At 41.4% G+C, this 22449-nt stretch overlaps 1 pseudogene; it reads left to right on the top strand.

The window, feature by feature from the left end:
- The first annotated feature begins 739 nt into the window (after nucleotides 1-739).
- On the top strand, nucleotides 740-9348 carry LOC139644620 (sterile alpha motif domain-containing protein 9-like; annotated as a pseudogene).
- Nucleotides 9349-22449: the final 13101 nt, after the last annotated feature.

The raw sequence follows: 22449 nt of genomic DNA, 5'->3' as shown, positions 1-22449 counted from the left end.
CCGATATTGTGGCGCTGCCACAGTTTATGTACTGGAAACAATGGCACGACAATCTACTGGTTTATTTAAGAATAAGAGCGTATCTACATGGTCAGAGATGAGTTCAGTGCAGCCTGGTGACAGTCCGTCCATCCTGAAACACTCGCTCCGGGGGAACAGCTGTCCCGGGTCGGGAGGCACAAATAGTGTCGCGCCAACTTCACCAGCCGGGGGAATACATTCTCTTTCATTGTGCTTGTAGAGCTGCTGTATTTCAACTTTGTATTACAATGTTTACAATAAACACTGTTGGCTTTTTGGGTGTAATGCCTCCGCCTGCATGCTTGGCTTTCCTCTTCCTCTGTATAGGCGGTGAAAGTTAAATTGCGGGAGAGCTGCTGTTTCTGTGTTTCATATGGAAATTAATCTCAGTTAATGCAATTGTATCTATGGCAAGGAAATCAGAAAACATTCCCTGAACCCTGTTGTGTCAAATAGTTTTTAAATCCTTTCCTTAAGCTGTTGCTAAGAAATGTAAAAAACAAGTAGAGACGAGGAAAAGAGGTGAAACCACAGAACAGGTTTTATATGCCTTACAAAAATGCTTCATGATTTAGGTTCTCACATTCCCTTTCACATTACAGTATATCACACTGTGAGACAAAAGAAGTGTAAGTGGTTGTAAAATTGTCCAGCTGCATCATCCTCTCTTTTGCTCTTCCTCTCTAGCAAAGGACCTGAATCTATACACCTAGGCAGAATGGAGTGAGGTTTGTATCCAGGAAAAGCAAATCAAGGAGCCAGCAGGAGGCCAGTCCTCCCTGTTGTGACGTAGGCAAGATGGATGCCAAGCAGGAGAAGAGAGCCGACTCTCCAAGCTGTCTTTCTACGAAGAGTGGCAGTTCAATGGACCGGCCTCCAGATTTCAGTCAGGAACCTGATACACAAGAAGACTGGTATGATTTATAATTTGTCTTCTCTTCTGTTGCCATTATCCCCCATCAAAAATGCACTTCAGGGAGTAGACCAAATGGAGTCATAACAATCAGGATTCATAATTTTGGGCATGGCAGACACGTAGTTAAAAAGTATTTGCAACTCCCTGGTAAACAGAGTTGAGATGAACTTGTGACCATAACAGTTAGCTATTTTCTATGATAAATCAAAGCCTTTTGGGTTATAATCCTACATGCAGGAGCATGTCATATGAGAGAGTAGAAATGAAAGGTCTCACTATTCATAACTTATATCCCTCCAGGAGTCCTCCATGTCCTGAGACAGACAGGATGGATGCCAAGCTTCAAGAGAGAGACAAGTCCCCAAGGTGTCTGTCAGTGAAGAGTCACAGGTCAATGAGCCCTCCCCTGCAGTTTGGACCTGGCACTATTGAAGACAGGCAAGACTTGTAAGTTGTGTTTTCTGCCCTTGCGCTCTGTGTTCCTTGAAACTCAACTATGTTTACATTATTTATGGCTGAATAGAGAAGTAAAGCAGTGAGCTAGCTCCTTAGATTTGGTATGCTAGAATAGATCTACATAATGTAGATGTTAGATCCAGTGGCTTCTTTTAAGAAACAACACAGTACATAATCTTATGCCTACCATACACTAGAAGACTTTGAAAATACTTTTAAAATACTTTTAAAAGACTAAAGTCTGACACCCTCTCACATCCAGCTCACATCTAAAGACAATGTGTCATAATTCACTGAGTTTTTAGTCACAGACTATAATATTTTGCAAAGACTGCCTTCCATACACTAGAAGACTTTGAAAAGGGCTTCCCCTACTATTCAGAGTTTTCCAATAGATTGTAAACATGGACTGACTTGTGAACACCTCTACAAAGTAAATCCCCCTCCTATATACATACACACACACACACACACACACACACACACACACACACACACACACGTGTATGTATGAGAGAAAGGGAGAGAGGGAGCACTGCAGCCAGATTTATATGATTGAAGCTAACGATCTTCAGCTGAAACGTACAGTTAGCTTGTAGGCTAATAGCAAACATTACAGTAGCTAACGTTAGCTTGCAAGTAGCCCCGTTCGGGACAGTGGTTAGCTAGCTAGCTATAGCATATAGCATACTCACCGGGGATTTCGAGGGCTACAGCAATTTCTGTCCACTTTTTTTCCTTCTGAGAGATGTTCACGTCATTGACCTTCACTATTTGCATGAGCCAAGACTAAAGACTTCCGATAATATTAAACATGTTTGACTTTATCGGAACGTCAAGACGAGAAAAAGACTGACTTAAGACTGCTCGGACTGAGTTTTCTGACCACCTTACACCAAACATACATTGGAAATTTGTCTGCGACAGTGAAATCGCTTGAAAAGTCGTTTGGTGGAAGGTCGCCATTAGAGAATCAAAACCATGAAACCATTTACAATCTAACACTGCAAAAGAAAACTGTTAGGCTATATAGTTTTAGTAGTATAATAGTATACATCTTTAAAAAGGAGGGTTTGTGAGTGAAATTTGTGACCGGAAGGTTGCCAGTTCAAATACCAGGACCAGCTGGGAAAATGGGGGTGGGAAAGTGAAGAAGTAATGCTCTCCCCTCCCTCAACAGGTGCCCTTTAGCATGGCACTAAACCCCCAACTGTTCTATTTAGCTGCTCATTGGCCACCAATAGAGGACTGTGGTTGTACAGGGCATACCCCAGTGGGACAGTAGGAGACTGTGGTTGTACAGGGCAATTCCCAGTGGCCAACAGTAGAAGATTACTGTACGGTTGTACTGTGTAGCACCCAGATGTGAATGTGTGGAAATGGTATAAATGTGAAGTAGATTGTGAACTTTCCCTAGGTAAATAAAGGTTAAAAAAAAAGAAAAAAAAGAAGACAGAATCATACAGAGTTTCATAGAACCTATTGAAGCTTGTCAGTGATGTATAACAATGTGTCCAAGACTTTATAGTATGTTTTTTTTTTTCAATTACTGTAGTTTTGCTTCATTAAATGATTGTTTACAGGTATGGCAGTGACTACATTGGCTAAAAACATTGAAGGAGAAATTATATCATATATTGCATTACGAGTGTAGTCTGTTTTCTCTGTACAGGAATGTGAGATCTTATGGAACACAATTGCCTGTTGGAGGGGCACGAGTGAAAACGGTATGTTAAAGCCCCTTAATTACTAATTGGGCAGCAATGAGTAGGACATGATTTACACTGTAACTTAATAATGTATCCTGTTATGTAATAATGACCAGACTGATAATACTGACAGTAGTTATAAATGCACAAACATTTATATTTCTCTAATTTTTACCACTGGTTGTGCAGAGAGGAAGTGACCTTGATGAATTCTTGCTAAAGATTGAGGACTGGACCAAGGAGCATGTGAAAGATTGGCTGATCATTAGACTTCGAGTACCAGAGCGAATTGCACAGACACTCTATGACCAAGAGACATCAGGAGCTTGCTTGGTCTCCTTTGAGAAACAAGACCTGTTAGATTTAGGTGTGCCACTAGCGCCGGCAATCCAAATCATACGACAAGTTGAGAAGTTGAGGAGGCAATCTGAGACAAGAGCAGGTGACAGGGCAAGCACAGAGAGGTGGGAGGTGTCAGGAAATCTTGATGAATCTATGGAGACTGAAACAGTGTCATCGGACTCTGGAATTCAAAGTCTAAGCTCCACAATGTCGATAATACAGACACTAAGACATAAAATCAAATCTGTAACCGATGAGAAGACAACAGATGACAAGAGATTACAAAGAGAAAATACTGAGGACACAACATCTCTACACCTGAGGAGGCCAATATGTCTGACCCGGCCCTTTGACAAAAGCGACCCATCCTTCATTTACACACAAAATGACATTCTTCCTCCTGTAGCCGGTCCAAGCAATCGCCTTGACCCTGTGCATGAGTATCAGCTTCTGCCGAACACAGAGGAGGCCAGTGAAAGAGAAATTCCTTTACGAATTCACAAAGGAAGTATTTTGTTTTGCTGCAAGCTGCATGAATTCACGCACCAATGGTACTATTCATTTTGGAGTGAATAACCAGGCAGGTCAGGCATATGGTCAGGTAATTGGGCACAAGGTCACCTCTTTCAGTAAATATAATGAGGCATTTGAATCATGTCTGAGCGAGCACTTTGAAGAACACAGAAATGTTGCCAGAGCATGCATCAGACCTCCTAAATTCTTCCAAGTTCAATGTCAAGATGGAACAACTTCAGACAAATGTGTGATTGAGGTTGATGTAGTTCCAACATATTCAGAGACACAAGAGAAAGTTTTCTATACTTTCTTAAATATTGCATCAACACAGAAGGAGCAACAGTGCAAAACTGAATGTCTGTTTGTCCGGGATGGCCCCAGGGCAATCAACATTTTAGCAGATCCTAATCCCCGCATAGTCCAGGAGAAGATAAAAAGTATGATTGAAGAAGTAAAATGTTGGGCATCAGCACGCAAGTCAGCAGAGGAGAGGGATGAAAAGCACTCCAGTCAAGGCCACCAGGGCCAAAGGCTCAAACAACTGATAACTCGTGGAAGAGACACTTTGGAGAACTCCCTTCAAGTCATTGTTGTTACCAACAAATGTCATTCAAGCCAACTGGAGCACTTGGGTTTTCTGAAAGAGATGAAGTTGCTTGCAGTACTTGAGTTTGACCCAGAGTCTGATGTCGATGGAACGTGCAGTTTTTACCGAAAGGATCGCATAGCTAATCTGCACTACCCACGGATGTACATCACCCAGGACAGTGTATCAACTGTCATTGGAAAGCTGAACCTGTTTAAGCAAACAAGTTGGGTCTTCTGCAATGGACGGGTGAATGAAGAGAGTGAGATGGACAAACCATTAACAACTAGTGAATGGCTGAAGAAACGCTCTGGAGATATCAACAACATGATTTCATTTCTCTGCAATCCAGATCTGCTTTCTAAGGATGGACTGCTGGTGGTCTTCATTCTTCACTCAGCCATCACCGACATCTCAAGCCCTATTATGGAGACCTTCTGTGCAATTTATCGCACATTGGAAGGGGATGACAATATGCTTTGCATATGCAAAGACTCTACTGTGTTCAGCCAATGGAAGCAAATCATAGAGACTCGCTGTAAAGTGGACATCACCAGTAAATGCATCTATGAACTGAGTCTCAATGAAATCAACAGCACCATCCAAAAGCTGAAAGAGCCTCAAACACGGTCTTCTAGGAGATACCTGCCATCCTCAGGCTCAAGCTCAGTCCTCCTGACAAAAAGGGATGAGGAGCTGATGACTGATCTGGACGTATTATGTGAAAATGAATGTGAGAACACAGAAATTGAAACAATGGAGTCTTTCCAGGAGTTCAAGAAGAAAACAGAGGAGGACTTTTACAGAGGAGGACAAGTTACATGGTGGAACTTTTACCTTTCGGAGAGGCCAGGCTGCCTGCCATTCATCAAACGAGACACATACAATGAGCTATATGACCTCATCACTCCCGTAGAGGGCTACACATCTCCATGTGTCATGATTAATCTTTTTCATCACCCAGGTTGTGGGGGAACAACTCTAGCAATGCATGTTCTTTGGAGCTTGAGGAGAAAATTCAGATGTGCTGTTGTGAAAAACAACATGGCATCGAATAGTGAAATTGCAATCCAAGTCACAAACCTGCTGATTTGTGGCAAACAGGAGCAGTCCGACTACACACCTGTTCTCCTCTTGGTGGACAACTGCGATGATGTAGAGGACCTAAAGCAGTGCATCCTGAGTGTGGGGATTGACAGAAAGCGACATAACAATCTAATGGTAATCATACTGAACTGTGAGAGAGCCCACTTCCCTGAAGAGAGCTCCAGGAATAGCCGGATTGCAAACGTGTTCATCACCAACAAGCTGTCCACCGACGAGCAGAGTTTATTTTCTGAGAAACTAAGACAACTCAAGGATTTCCATGAAAAACCTGAAACGTTCTATGCCTTCATGATCATGACCAATAATTTCAGTGAGAGCTACATCAAGAATCTGGTGAGCAACATTGTTAAACCTCTGGACACCACTACCAAACAAGGAATGCTGTTCTCCTTCTTAGCTTTGCTGAACACTTATGTCAATGGATCCTACATGTCGCTCTCTCTGTGTGAAGAGTTAGTGGGTATAAGGAATGCCCTGTGGAAGAGAGAAACGTTTGAAGAAAAAATGAATCCATATTCCACACTGCTGATCAATTTCATTGTTGAAGAGCATGGCACATATCAAGCAGTACGGTTCTTACACCAAGAGATTGCCAGAAACTGTCTTGATGTCCTTGAACTCTCTCTGGCTGAGATAACAATCAACCTGTTGCACTGTAACTGTCTCTACAAATCATGTATGGGAAAGGATATCCTGGTCCAAAACATCCAAAGTATGCTGATCACACGTCACAGAAAAGAACAGGGAGATGACAAAGACACATTGTTCTCTCCATTGATTGAGGCTATACATAAGGAGGGATCTGACAAAAGGGAGGGATCTGACAAAATCAAAGAAGTCTTAGAAAGAGCAACAGTCAGATTTGACAAAAGTGCAACATTGCCACAAGCATTGGCAAGACATTTCTACTTGAATGAGAAAGACTTTAAATCAGCCCTCCAGTGGGCCAGGGATGCACAAGGAAAAAATTCAAATTCCTACATTGCAGACACAGTCGGACAGGTGTACAAGAGCCAGCTCAAAAAGGAAAATGAGCCATCCGTGGATCTCACTCCTGAAGCACTTGACACTTGCCTAAATTTAGCATTCAATGCTATAAATGCATTCAGGGATTCACAGGAACTAGCCAAGAAGGATGAACCGATAGATCCATTTGATCTGCGCAACAGAAAGAGACACAGGTCCTACAATACATCAGGCTATGTAGGAGAGACAGAAGTCATGATGATCCTTTTTGAGGTTATTCAACGCATTCCTCTTTTCAGTGTCAGTGACAGACATAAGAAGGATAAAATGCTACAATTCCTCAAAGGTCACCTCCCAGTGAACAAGTTTCATGAAATCAGCGACACAACCATTAAGCAGTTTGTCACTGTCCTGGCAGACCATGAGAGATTTCTGGTCTCTCTGAAGCCAAGGCTGAAGGAAATTTTCAGTTTCTTTGAGAACTACTTCACATACCTAAAGCCTAAGTCATTTGAGAGGGAGACGGCAGATGACAGAAACAAAGGCAAGGTGTCAGAGTACTTTAAAAAGTATGTACAGATATTCTGTATTTCAGTACAGGAAAAGGCATCTGAAAAAGCCAACAACCCCAAGCTGAGTCTAAGTCAGGAGATAGCGGATCAGAGGAACTATCTGGAACTAAAACGAGCTGACTCATTTGCTGGGCTCCTGCAGTGTTTGAATGACAAAAGTGGAGTGGAAATGGAGCGCATTCTGAATAAATGGCAGTTTGTATTTCACAACTCACCATCTAAGTACATGTCAGACACGGTCAACTTCATCCTGGCAAACATTGTTCTTCACAGCATCAAGCCCACCTCCAAATTGCTGAAAAGATATGAGGAGTTGGTCTACCTTCTCAATGAGGAGCTGCAAAATGAGGGGATTCATTCAAAAAATACAGAGCTGTACTACCTCTCTATGCTGCTCATGTGGCCTACAAAAGACCACAGGCTTGAAAACTCAGCAACATACAAAAATATCAATATGTATGTTACATCAGCCAAGAAATCATTTCATCGACGCTTTTCTCACATGTTTCCAGCAAGAAGTGCCATTGCTCACTTCTACCTTGGGAAATCCAATGGACTGAAGCGAATAGTTTCAAAGGGGAAGCTTGACCAAATTGTGATCGCTGCTTCAAAGCAGCAAGCCTCTGCCAGTGGCTCAACTGGCCAACCACGTAACCTGCACCATCTCTGGCAGAGTGGTGCAGTATGGAAAGAGCCAAAGGTCCAAAGTATGCTGCTACGGGTCAAAGGAAAATCAGAAAACAGCGACATTTACGTTCATCATGGTGGCAACCTTAAAATGCTTGTGCGTCCCGTATACCTGGGTGGTGTACGCAGTGGTTACAGCCAGGAGGAAGTGTCCTTCTACCTTGGATTCAGCATGGAAGGTCCTGTGGCCTATGATATTAGGTATGAAAATGACCCATGAGCACATTTCCTTACTGCACATGTAAACAGTGGTTTACATACATGCATTGACATACAGGGGATGGACAAAAGACTTTAACGTTGAAGTAAGTACCGTAAAAAAAAAAAACCCACCAGGTCTCAAATAGTGTGCTGATCTTTAACAATAACCAGGGAGTGTGTAGGCATAAATAAAGGCTGGACTCAAATGAAAACTGGATTTAAAAAAAGAAATGGCAGAATTACCAGAAAGAAATTCTAAATTCATAATAGCTTAAGTATCATTAAAATTACTAAAATACCACAAAATATATCACCAAAAAGAGATGTTGCATGTAATGGAACACATTTACATGTTTATCTTGTTGCGATAGATACAGGTACTGGTGCAGAAGCCTTTAAATTTATTACCAGACATAACTCCACTGCTTGGAGCACTATACAGCATTGCTTCTGTTTGCAAGGCTGATGTAGCTGTAGTAATAGTAGTATCTGACATCAGTTGCCTATACCAGTAATATTTTTAGGAAACAGGCCTAAAAAGGGAATTTTATGATTTTTTTTATTTTTTTTTATTAGAATACCAGCAAATTCTCACTTTTTGACATGAATCTGAATTGAAGGAGCACTGGTCACAAAAAGTAAAAGATTATTTAAGGTGGTATGGGGAACACTCTTGAAAATCATGACAACATATGCCAAACTGCTTTCAATTTTCTATTTACTTATTATTCATTATATTAACAAATTATTGTTTACAATATTATGTTTATGTTATGCTAAATGTTTCTGTTTCAAATTAAGGTTTGGGATAGCCATACATTTGTGCTTAATTAATCTTGTCATCAACTGTCATTTTGCTTCTATGTTTAATAATGCAAAAATAATTATTTGATTGTGTTTTTCTTCAAAATGACACTATGGCAGACGTATTGCACTTTTTCATGCATCACATCTGCTCTTGAGGAAAACACTTGTAGGTTTCAGGTCTGAATGCAGCAGCTCTTCACGTACATCTCAATGTCTGGGAAACCTCACCGCAGAACTACAACTGCTGAAATAGCTCTATTAGCATTTATTATTCAGTGAGATCTGATTATTTCTTCATGCATTTTTGGTATTAAATCAGACTTATCTGTACCTGAATCATAGTCTTCCTGAGTGTACATTTCAAATTCATTATGAAAGTTTGTTGCATATTTTCAATAGTATCAAAGTTATACAGTGTGTCTATTTGAAGTACTATGATGTGATGATGAATCTATTGATGCCAAGCCTTAATATATTAAAGTCCAAGTACTGATGAAAGAAATTGAATGTCTTTCTTTATCAAATATGAAAAGTTCCTTTACTATGGTGGCATATCACAAGCACCTCAAATTTATATAGTCTACTGGCTTTTTGGATGCTCTGTCATGTCTTTAATGTTGTCCATTGCACTTACAGCTAGTATCTTGTGTTAATTATACAGGTCAATCATCACAGTCACAGCTGGTCCTTATGAGTCACATTCAAAGTCAGTGCGAAACACCTAATGAACACAAACCTGTGACCACATAACAGTTCATTTAAATATTAATGATGTAACACATACCTTTGACCACATAACATTTAATTTCAAAATTAATGTGACCCAAAAACCAACACCCATACTGCTACTTATGTGTTGCTTATGTAGTGACGCTAATTTAGGGTAGACCACGGTTTTTCTACTTTGACAACGCCACCTTCTGTTTATTGAGCGGAAGGAGCTCGACCTGATCACCGGTTAGTTACTTTGGTTCTTACAAATCACCAAGTGAGGCATGAATCATATAAAAATAAAATACATTTTAATACAAAAATTATAATACACAAGTTAATCTTTAAAAAACACAAGAACACAATAATCCTTCCTGTGTGGCCGGCCACCAGGTATCGTCTCCGCCCTGAGACCCTCAGAGTGCCTGAGCGCGCTTCCACGCTCCGCCGCAGCCCCAGACGAAGCGCCTGATAAGAGCAAAGGGGAGAAAGAGACAGCACCGCAAGCCAGCATGCAAAGCCAAATCACTCTAAAATGAGGAAACATGCAGTTCCTTTACCACTACAAACCAAACCATGTGCAGACTTATCTTATCACTATATCACCTGGGGTGGAAGATGAGTTCCCTTCCTCCACCAGCACCCCACGCCGGTAGCTGCAGCGGAGATGGGAGCCACCACCCGACAACCCACCCAGGGCCAGGACGCGCCGGCCCAGCTGCGTGTCGGGAGCTGGCTAAAGAGGAGCACACTGACAAAAGGTTGAGACGAAACAACATCGAAACTGGCACTGCTACATATGATGGTGTCTTAGTCTTGGATGACACGGGTATCAATACTGGCCAATTACTCCACAGCAAACAGCATAAACGAAATACTATTTCAAATAAAAGAAAAAGGACCCTATAGGAAACAGTGACTGATAACCCCGCACTCTCCTATTCATCTGCCCGTCTGGACTGAAAAGAAAGCGAAGGCAACATTAAAATTAAAAATGTTTAACATAAGATAATTAAAAAAAGAACACCCAGAACACATACTTGCTGGATGCCACGCTTGTGCCAACTGGATCAATCTCTCCGATTCCCTTCCTACAATCCTGCGGGCGTAAAGAGAGAACTTAAAACACAACCACATGGACAGTATTAACATAAAACCATAGGGGCATACCCGGTACAAGAATGGAGCAATGCCCAGCCTGGATCCACGAGCGCTCAGCCGCAACAGAGTCCCTGGCGTGCCCTGTATGAAAGAAATGCACAGCATAAATTGCCAGCCCAACAGGTAAGCTTCTCCTTCCCCGTCTGCGGCACTAATCAACCCTCCCTCATTTCTCAGTCCACACGTGAAGTGTTGATTGCGCAACCTCGTGAGAATGTCAGGAATGTACATTGACTAAGGGAGCCAAGTGGACCTCTACTGGTTGGGCTAGGGCACCACACTTAGGAACTACTTTGTTTAGCTATACTGTTCAAGAAGTGTTTTTGCATTGCAGCATCCTGGCTATAAAGAATAGCCAACCCGTTCTCATTCCCAACTCGTCCTATGTTGACTCTTTGTCAAATCCCTTGACATCGCTATAACGACGCTAAAGGGACCCTTTGTCTCTGTATGGGACGCACCGGGTGTTCCATAGACTCCATGGTAAAGCCTCTCGCGGCAGTATTGGTTGATTTGTATTGGCTGGTTTGATGCATTTCTTTGCTTGAGCTCTTTGGTGATAATATTACTTAAAAAAAATTGGTTGTAGATCAATTTCAAGGCCAAATGAAAAAAAAATCGCTTGCATTTACCATTTGATGTCACCTGCTAAATAAGTAGAAATACATTTGGCACATAACCTATATAACAAGTTATTTCAGTGGTATCTCAATAAACTCCATAAAATATAGCACTTTATAACGTCTGTATCATTACATCTACTTTACAATAAGCATATAACACTGCCAAATTACAATGCTTGTGAAGCTGATGCAGTTAAGTACAGCCACTTGCAATTTCATTTTAGATCAAAGACTGTTCGTTCACATGGATTAGGGATGCAAATTTTCAGAAATTTAATCAATCGTCGGTCACGTTAATGACCAATTTATCGATTAATCATTATGTAAAAAACAACATTTGACATAGCCTAGAAAATACAAAATGCGTGTTTTTACACCTGTCTTTAGGCCTACTCAACAAGTTACTCAACCAAGCATAATTCAAAAGAGTCGAGACCCCCCAACAACGGACGTCAGCATGGGCGTAGGAAGCACGGGGTACAGGGGGGGACATGTCTCCTCCAATATTAAAAGATGATTAAAATGTCCCCCTCAAAAAATAAACCACGACATTGTGTTATTTTATTTAAATCAAGCGTAGGACTTTTATTTTGAAAAGCCTTTGACTTTGTGCAATGTGGAATGAAGTTGAATGAAGAGAGTATCTCCGTATGAAAAAAGTGCGTCACAAGAAATAGACTTGATAGGGCTTCATATCGGTGAGGAGCAGACTGCAGCCAAGGCAGCGCTCCAAACTGCAGCCAAAAACAACGCTGCATAGATCATGTGAAGAGGTGTCACTCTGGCCATAAATATCCTGTAATTACGTGTTCTGTTCTGCAATATTAAAAGCATTCTACTGACGTTTTGGCCCGCAAAGGCAGATTGTAAAGAATATAATGGCTTACATTCTGATGCAGGCCTCTGTGGGCAAAACGACAATGGAATGATATTAACTAAACTGTGTAGAAAAAATAAACACATTTATATTGTGAGCAGAGTGATGCCTCTTCACTTGATCTGATGGAGCAGAGCAGTCAGCGAGCACAGGGTCTTTAAAGTGTCAACCAGAATGAAGAAATTCATGATAATCTAACGGCAAGATGTCCAAGCAACACTACTGGTCAGGTGCCGATAGAGAGAGAAAAGAAAAAAGAGGAGGTACAGCAAATGAAAGGTATGATATTGCGCCAAGGAGGAATAAATGTGTAAAAAGTTATATAAAGCTAGTTTTCATGACTGTCAACAACAAAAGGTCAGTAGCTTTGTTGCCACTGCTTCCAAAAAGCACAGACATCTGTCCGTCAGTTATGTAAAGACAATACTTTGTCTATTTGCCTCCTGTATGCTTGTAGGTATGTAATCTTTCTCTGATATTATTACAGCACTATATGTATTTTCGTCTGTGCTGATTTTTAAAATGGCAAGGTAGGTTAGGCCTAGTTGTTTTGCAGCTAAACTTAAACTTAACTCTTCACCATATTGGATGGCTTGTATCTTGTCTGAAAGTTTCTTTGCATGGCTGCCGTAATGGAACAGGTACAGTGCTGGCTTTTTGTATGTACTTTATAATGAACATCTTTTCAAGCTAAAGTCAGTCAGTGTTGGAGCAGGGCTTGGAGAAAAAACACACTTGGCTCTTAAAAAGGACCAGTGCACCACAAAAAATAAATGACTAGAAACCAGATAATATCAGTGCAGCTAGTTGGAAGGAAAATACAACAACATAAAACACTGTAATACGAAGACGGAAATTATTATTATTGTTATTGTATTATTATTAATGAGAGCAGGCGAAACTAGATAAATTGGCTGAAAGCCTGCTGTAACCAACACATAAAGTCTGATCTGTCACTTAGCACCTGAGTCATTCTTTCTTTACTGTCAGATAGCCTTTGTAAAAGTTACTAGAAATTAGTATTGCAGAGCTGTTTTTTGGGGGAAAAAATCCTCCTGAAGAGCATGCCCCCGGACCCCAGTAGTCAAATCTGTCCCCCGCAATGGCCAACTGCTTCCTACGCCCATGAAGGGCAGAATAGCACTGAAAGGTGAATATATTTGATTTTTGTCATGACAGCGACTGTGTTGTTGTTGTTGTTTTTTTTACTTCTGCTCCAAAGTCATTGTATTCTAATTGATGGGAATTAATAGTTAATAACACTGCCAAATTACAATGCTTGTGAAGCTGACGCAGTTAAGTAGCCTACAGCCACTTGCAATTTCATTTTAGATCAAAGACTGTTCTTTCACATGGATTAGGGATGCAAATTTTCAGAAATTTCCTTAATCAATCGTCGGTCACGTTAATGACCAATTAATCGATTAATCATTATGTAAAAAACAGCTTTTGACAGAAAATACAAAATGCGTGTTTTTACACCTGTCTTTAGGCCTACTCAACAAGTTACTCAACCAAGCATAATTCAAAAGAGTCGAGACCCCCAACAACGGACGTCAGCATGGGCGTAGGGAGCACGGGGGACAGGGGGGACATGTCTCCGCCAATATTAAAAGATGATTAAAATGTCCCCGTCAAAAAATAAACCAAAACATTGTATTATTTTGCCTCCGCATTGAAAAATCAAGTGTGGGACTTTTATTTTGAAAAGCCTTTGACTTCGTGCAATGTGGAATGAAGTTGAATGAAGAGAGTATCTCCGTATGAAAAAAGTGCGTCACAAGAAATAGACTTGATAGGGCTTCATATCGGTGAGGAGCAGACTGCAGCCAAGGCAGCGCTCCAAACTGCAGCCAAAAACAAAGCTGCATAGATCATGTGAAGAGGTGTCACTCTGGCCCTAAATTAAATATCCTGTAATTACGTGTTCTGTTCTGCAATAGTAAAAGCATTCTACTGACGTTTTGGCCCGCAAATGCAGATTGTAAAGAATATAATGGCTTACATTCTGATGCAGGCCTTTGTGGGCAAAACGACAATGGAATGATATCAACTATGTAGAGGCGGCCTTAAGCCCGTTTCAAGAGCTAATGTGCGGAAAAAAAAACATAAAAGAAAAAAAGAGAAAAAAAGCGAGGATTCAAGTTGGTTTGCATCAATAATAATATTTATTTTCGGACTTCAACTTAAATGCATTATGTGCACTTTCAGCATCATGGACAGCTCAACATAGAAACGCAGTTGTCATTTTCACGCCCAGCGCCCACGTTGTTTAAACAGCAAATGTACTTGCGCCCATCTTTGTGCCCATGGGCGTGTTGGTCTTAAAATGAGGTGTGGTCAGGCGCATTGTTGGCGCATTGTTGGCGCATTGCTATCTTGAGGCAGCAGAAAGCGATTGCGCCATTGACCAACAAAAACCTGGTCTAAAGTCAATGGCGCAGTATTTTCCTGCTATTTAAAGGGCGCATTATTCAGATAGTAAGATGCGCCTCTCTCTGTCTCTCTCTCAAACACTCACACACAACGTTACCATGCAAAATAGAAAAGGCCTTTTCAGAATTCTAAAAAACGAGTATTGTACCAAAATAAAAAAAATTAAATTTTCTCCCTGCAACATACCCACAAATTACACCAGTATGATGGGCTACAGGGCGTTGGTAGACAGATGTGAAGTCTCTCCCTCTCCTTCTCCTCCTTTCTTCCACTGACCAACTCAGCGCAATCAAAACTCCATGTAAAGTAATTTCACACATATGATTGCATACCTTTAGAACAACAGTGTGATGAGACAGATTTCCTGGACATGAAACGTGAGATGTTCTGTCTGTGGATAAACTGAAATATTAATTGCGCAATATTCTGTATTTCCATGGGACATCCGTGCGTAAAGCACGTCCCCAAAAGGATTTAATGGACAGAGTTCAGTATAAATCTACAAATATTTCACATTTAGCAAATGTTACCCATACTGGTTATTTCCTATGATTTAACACTATATAACACTGTAAGGTAGGCTGTAGGAAACGTGAGCTGAGCGCTGCGTAATGGCGCATTCCAAGGATTCCATGCAGTAAATTCACGATGATTGAAAGAGCCTGTCATGTTTTTTTAAAATACCTTATAGTTATTGGACCCTGGACCCCAGTAGTCAAAATCAGTAGATGGCACGACAGTCTACTGGTTTATGTAAGAATAAGAGCGTATCTCCGTGGTCGGGAGGCACAAATAGTGTCACGCCAACTTGGCCAGCCGGGGGAATGCTTTCTCTTTCATTGTGCTTGTAGAGGTGCTGTATTTCAACTTTGTATTACAATGTTTACAATGAACACTGTTGTCTTTTTGGGTGTAATGCCTCCACCCGCTTGCTTGGCTTTCTTCTTCCTCTGTATAGGCAGTTAAAGTTAAATTGCGTCCTTGTTGCACAAAAAACACACAGAAATACAGACACAAGAGGCTAGACAAAGGCCAGTCTGAACAGATGAGTCTTTAGCTGCTTTTTAAAAGTGTCAACAGAGACCGAAGATCTGAAGTCAAGTGGAAGAGCGTTCCACAGTTTAGGAGCCACAATTTCAAACGCTCCATCACCTTTTGTTTTGAGCCTAGAGCGAGGGACAACCAGTCAGCCCTGGTCAGAAGACCTAAGTGACCTGCTGGTAATATAGGGATGGAGTAGGTTGCAGATGTACACAGGTGCATGCAGGGCTCTATATGTGATTACAAGAACCTTAAATTGAATCCTAAACTTGATGGGAAGCCAATGTAAAGAAGCTAAGATGGGTGTGATGTGAGACGTCCTGCTGGACCTGGTCAAACAGCCTTGCAGCAGCGTTCTGGACCATTTGTAGATGGTCCAGAGACGACTTGCTGAGGCATGTGAAAAGGGAATTACAGTAGTCCAGGATATTAATTACTATTTCCTCCCTATAGCCTACTTTTCCTCCCTATAGCCTAGCCTATGCTTAAGCAACCTCATTAAGCAGATCATCTGATTATAAAAAAATATTTTAAATACTAGTCATAGTGATGTAACTGCATAACTGTAGCACTTTGCTTCATGTTTGGTAGGCGTAGTAGTCCGACTCCTACCTTTTTGAAATCTCGGTTCCTAGGAGAGAACGGGAGAGTAGTCCGTTGTGTCTGTCCGTCTCTGTTCATTTCAATTCATTTTCAATGAGAGCTGTCCGTTGTCCGGGCAACGCCGGGCAGCGCAACCCAGTTGAACTTTTTCTTGAGGGATTCATCACCGCAAACCAGAGGCGTTTTTTTTAAAATAGCGTTTACGTTCCAAAACAACCCAACCCAACGGACAGAAATCTATCCGTTAGTATTTCTGTCTGTTTTTTGATGGATCAGTGTGGCGGAGTTCGCTCTGTAGGTAAGTTTGAATCCTCAGTTTTGAGATAGGCTACAAATAAAGACTCACCCCCTGATTTACTAAGGCAGGCGCAAACCAGGTAAATTTAAAAATAAATTTTATGTCTGGCCTACGTTACAACATGCTTTCACTGGGCAGCAAATAGTGTGATTAAATAAGCTGTTTTTCCTTTAGTAAATCAGGTGCAAGGAGTTATTATAATAATTAGAATAAACCCATCCTTCATTTTTGCGCTCTCTGTCTGGGGGCTTTAAATCACGATGTTGCGATGTAGAGGGCTCAGTGGTCGATGACTGTCGGCCATCGGACCAACCCTAACATAGCCTGATCAAAAATAACACCAAGATTTCTAAGGTTAGACCGTACAGTTGAGGAAAGGGACCCAATACACTGAGCAACCTTGGAAACGATACTGTCTGAAGCAATAATAAGAACCTCAGTCTTGTCTGCATTAAGCTGTAAAAAGTTGTTGGCCATCCAGTCCTTAATGGAAATCAGACAATCATGCAAAACAGACAGTTTGTCAATCTTATCTTGCTTAAAAGAGATGTACAGCTGAATATCATCAGCATAGCAGTGATAAGAAATACCTTTAAATTTGCTAATAATCAGTCCTAGGGGAAGCATATATAAAGTAAATAAGATATGACCCAAAACAGAACCCTGGGGCACATACGGCAGCAGGGGCAGACATGTAGGGACCAACCGACACAGAAAAACTATCCGAGAGATAGGAGGAGAGCCAGTCCAGGGCGCTCCCAGAGACACCCACCCACTGCCTAAGCCTTTCAATCAGAATGCAGTGATCTACAGTATCGAAAGCTGCGCTACGGTCCAGCAGCACACATTAGAATATATCACACTATGAGACAAAAGAGGTGTAAGGGGTTTCATAATTTTGGGCATGGCAGACACGTAGTTAAAAAGTATTCGCCACTCCCTGGTAAACAGAGTTGAGATGAACTTGTGACTGTAACAGTTATTTTCTATGACAAATCAAAGCCTGTTGGGTTATAATCCTACATGCAGGAGCATGTCATATGAGAGAGTAGAAATGAAAGGTCTCACTATTCATAACTTATATCCCTCCAGGAGTCCTCCATGTCCTGAGACAGACAGGATGGATGCCAAGCCTCAAGAGAGAGACAAGTCCCCAAGGTTTCTGTCAGTGAAGAGTCACAGGTCAATGAGCCCTCCCCTGCATTTTGGACCTGGCACTATTGAAGACAGGCAAGATTTGTAAGTTGTGTTTTCTGCCCTTGCGCTCTGTATTCCTTGATACTCAACTATGTTTACATTATATATGGCTGAATAGAGAAGTAAAGCAGTGAGCTAGCTCCAGAGATATGCTAGAATAGATCTACATGATGTACACAGATGTTAGATCCATGGGCTTGTTTTAAGAAACAACACAGTAAATAATCTTGGAGAATCAAAACCATGAAACCACTTACAATTGAACACTTCAAAAGAAAACTGTTCAATAGTATACATCTTTATAAAAGAGGGTTTGTGAGTGAAATTTGTGACCGGAAGGTTGCCAGTTCCAATCCCAGGAACAGATAGGAAAATGGGGGTGGGAAAGTGAAGAAGTAATGCTCTCCCCTCCCTCAACAGGTGCCCTTTAGCAAGGCACTAAACCCCCAACTGTTCTATTTAGCTGCTCATTGGCCCCCAATAGAGGACTGTGGTTGTACAGGGCATACCTCAGTGGGACAGTAGGAGACTGTGGTTGTACAGGGCATACCCCAGTGGGAGAGCACCTGTGGTTGTACAGGGTAGCTCCCAGTGGCCAACAGTATAAGACTATGGTTTGTACTGTGTAGCACCCAGGTGTGGATGTGGAAATGGTATGAATGTGAAGTAGAATGTGAACTTTCCTTAGGTAAATAAAGGTAAAAAAAAAAAAAAGACAGAATCATACAGATTTTCACAGAGTTTCAAAGGTTATCAGAGACACTGGACGAAAAGTTCCGTTTCCGTCCTATACATCTCTGTACACACGTACGGAAAGGCACTGTGTCCGGACATGTCTGGCAACGTGCCAGGAGATATTCGGGCCGCGACACGTCCGTAATTCTCCGACAACGCACAACTTTTGTGGCCGGAGATTTCTGTCACTGTGCACGCCTCGTTAAATGTCAGCGCACTCCCGTATATCGTCGCAAATGACCGGATATCACTGCACACTCACCGGGAATCTCCGCGCACCTGCACACATGGTCCAAATACGTCCGGAAAAGTCCATTTTCCACCTCAACACAGGTCCAAACACGTCCGGAAAAGGCAGATAATCCCCCCCCACATCAATGTATATTGTCAGAAAAGTCCGTGGAACACAGGGCTCGCCTGAGCAGCCCCCCTCCTCCCCCCCTCCGAGCAGCCCCCCTCTTCCCGGCCAGTGGTTCTCAACGTGGGGTCCGGGGACCACCAGGGGTCCTTGAGGGGGTTCCAGGGGGTCCCCAGCAAATTGATGAATTGTTAAACTTCAGCATTATTTCATTTACAAGAAGTTAACACAATTAGAGAATGTAGAAGAATGACTGTTCTAGCAATAATGTGGACTAAATTAGGGATCCTTGATATGGAAAAGGTTGAGAATCACTGCTATAGGCTATGTAATAGCCTATAAAACCAAAATACCTTTTAAATGTTTTTAGCTAACAAGATACAACACTGGATAAGTTCAAGAAGATGTAAACATTAGATGATGCAGATGAGGTTCCCATTTATTTGGGATTATGAAACCTTGAAGAACCCCTGTCCTAAAAGCACACAAGAAACATGGTATACTTGGAAATACAGCTGTCCCTTTCTCACAAATCTTGAAAACTGACTATTTGGTTTTGAATATGCTACAACAGGAATTCAGAATCAGCTGTTAAAAAGTACATTTAAAAGCATCATTTATGAATTGCACACAATCTTTTAATTATGTCCATGTTTATTGTAAATTCAGTGGATGTACATTCCTTAACGCGTCAACAAACTAGCATTAAACTTTATTTTAAACATTACTGTCTGCCATTTTTAGACAAATATTACTACCAATCCTACTAAAAAACAAAAGGGATTAACAATAAAGAACATTATAGTCTTTGTAAAATATTTAGAACTTCAATTATTTATCATTTGAAGCCATGTGCCCATTGCATGAGGTGCAGGAGAGCTGTTGGTAGGGCAGGAAGGCATGGGAGTAGGACAAACATAATGTGCAGGGTTGATTCTACGCACAGGTGGTGATCTGTCAGAGAGTTCTTCAGAGAGGACTCTAGTTGTGTGAATTGCCATGTATACCGCGTCACTCTCAAGGCAGAGCTGCAACCTCTGGCACAGTGCTGAGAGCTCTGTGCCTCTAAACGCTGGTCTCCTCACTCGCCATGTCTTCCTTCCAGCTCCATCATGATCATCATCCTCGTCGCTCATCAGCTCCTGGGTTACACCTTCCCACAACTCGTTCTCCTCCTCCCTCAAAACAGTAGCCCGGCCCTCAAGGAGCTACGGAGACATAAAATTATGAAATTATTATCGGATTTAGATGTACTTTGTCAAACTTAGATGCCGCTCGTCTGCAATGGAGGGCAGTCCCTCGTTACAATCAAGCGCTTCCAATTCTTCATCACACGGTGTGCTGCTTCCAGACTGAAAGGAACCAGTTTCTGGTAAAAACAAAAGCATTTTTAATATACTGTACAGCGATTCCGATAAATCTGATTCATATTTGGATCTTCCAGCTATCTGCCACAAGTATCACAGCCTTATCTTGATAATGTGGTATGATTCTTTTTGGAAAAAGGTTAGCGGTTACCTTTAACTAGTACAGATTATTCCTGGCTAAAGTAAGCAACTACAGAATGATCAAACAAGCTAATGGCTAAGTGAGCAAATGGAAAATGTCTGTTTTAGTGGATGTGCTTTTAAAATAAAAGCATGATGGCAACAAACATAGAAATTACAGTTAGGCTAGAGTACAAATTAGAGCAGTTTTTCATTACCCAAACAGACAATCTCTTGTTACCTAAATCATGAACTTGTTCGCCGATGCTTTTCTGACAAATCATATATTATCAAGATATGGCTGTGATACTTGTGGCAGATAGCTGGAAGATCCAAATATGAATCAGATTTATCGGAATTGCTGTACAGTTTGTTAAAAATGCTTTTGTTTTAACCTGAAACTGGTTCCTTTCAGTCCGGTTGCAACACACTGTGTGATGAAGGATTGGAAGCGCTTGATTGTAATGCTGGGACTGCCCTCCATTGCAGATGAGCGCTGTCTAAGTTCGACAAAGTACATCTAAATCCGATACAACTCCATCTAAGTCTACAAAGGACAGCTAAACCTGACACAAGTCCACCTAAATTTGCCAAATAGATCTACGAATGACAAAAGCGGCTCAGGATGTGCTAAAATGGCCACTGTACTACAGGTCCTGCATGCACAAAATCAAAACCAAAACCAAAACAAATCAGACGATGACGTATAAATCCAACAATAAAAAAATGGTTGGTGAATAATCTATGATGGTTGATTGCATTGTGCTTACCTGTCTTAAAGCTAGGGTAGGTAACTTTTCATTGGTTTAAACTCGCGGACCGTTCATATCAATCCAATCTGAACACATCTGGCTTACCACCTCCATCAATCAGGAATGGTTCATGGGAGATTTGGAGGCGGGATTTGGTTTTAGCAGGGAGGGAGCGGGGAGATGTTAACATTCTAATAGAGTTCCTTCTCTAATGCTAGTAATCCCTCCACTTCCTGAATGGAGGGATTACTACCCAACCAGATATAATAAAATAATTAGTGTGCATGTAAATATACAGAATGTTATATAACAACTTACTTGTTGTCTCCTCTGTCGAGCCTTCTTCTTCTGAGACTGCTGCACCCTCTCCCCCAGGTTCTGAGGCAGCACAGATGTGTAGTTCCTTCTGACTGCTTCGTAGTAGGTTGCACATGATACTGGGAAAAATACAAAATCACAATAACAATGCAGGCAGAACCTTTGTAATTTCATAATTTAAATGTGGTTAGATTGATAGCCCCAAAAGAAAACAACAAATGAGAGCACTCACGGGCACTGCTCGGCATGTGAAATAGGGGTTATGCCCAACTTACTTCCGCATTCTGTTAAAACGGATTTACTAGTTTCCGGTTCAGTTTCGCTTTACCGAAAGCTACCAGCTACGTGTGGATATAGTGGTGTTTTATTCACAGTGTCTTCGGAAGCTGCCAAATATGAGCATTTCCAATGTATATCTTATATGCAAGTTGACCTCCATGACTCCCACGACCGAACTGGATAAAGGGTTTAAGCTGTACGCTTCTTCATACATCTGGCGACTGAGGGCAGCTATGTACTAGCTAGCCAGCTAGTTATTTAGCTAGCTCACTGCTTAACACTGTTGTTAAGAGAATCTCACCCAGCAAGTGTCTGATTAATGATTGCTGTATGTGTAGATACCTACATAATCACGTTGTCGTTTTATTTTCACCAGTGTCAAACAGAGACAGGCTGACTGGTGAAATCGGTATCAGGGCAGCTAAATATAATATATAATAAAAAATAAAATGACAACGTGATTATGTAGGCATCTACACATAGCAATCATTAATCAGAAGCTTGCTAGGGTGAGACTCTCTTAACAACAGTGTTAGGTAGTGAGCTAGCTAGATAACTAGCTGGCTAGCTAGCAGACAGCTACCCTCATAGTCACAGATGTATGAAAAAGCATACAGCTTAAACTCTTTATCCAGTTTTGGAGTCTTGGAGGTCAAACTGCATATATGATGTACATAGGACATGCTC

The sequence above is a fragment of the Centroberyx affinis genome, unplaced genomic scaffold (assembly GCF_046629955.1).
Source record: "Centroberyx affinis isolate AG114_WGS23_722 - 3 ecotype Tasmania unplaced genomic scaffold, CSIRO-AGI_Caff_v1 ptg000760l_1, whole genome shotgun sequence".
Lineage (NCBI taxonomy): Eukaryota > Metazoa > Chordata > Actinopteri > Beryciformes > Berycidae > Centroberyx > Centroberyx affinis.
Note: the sequence above shows the minus strand (reverse complement) of the source record. Positions and strands in the feature narration are given on the sequence as shown.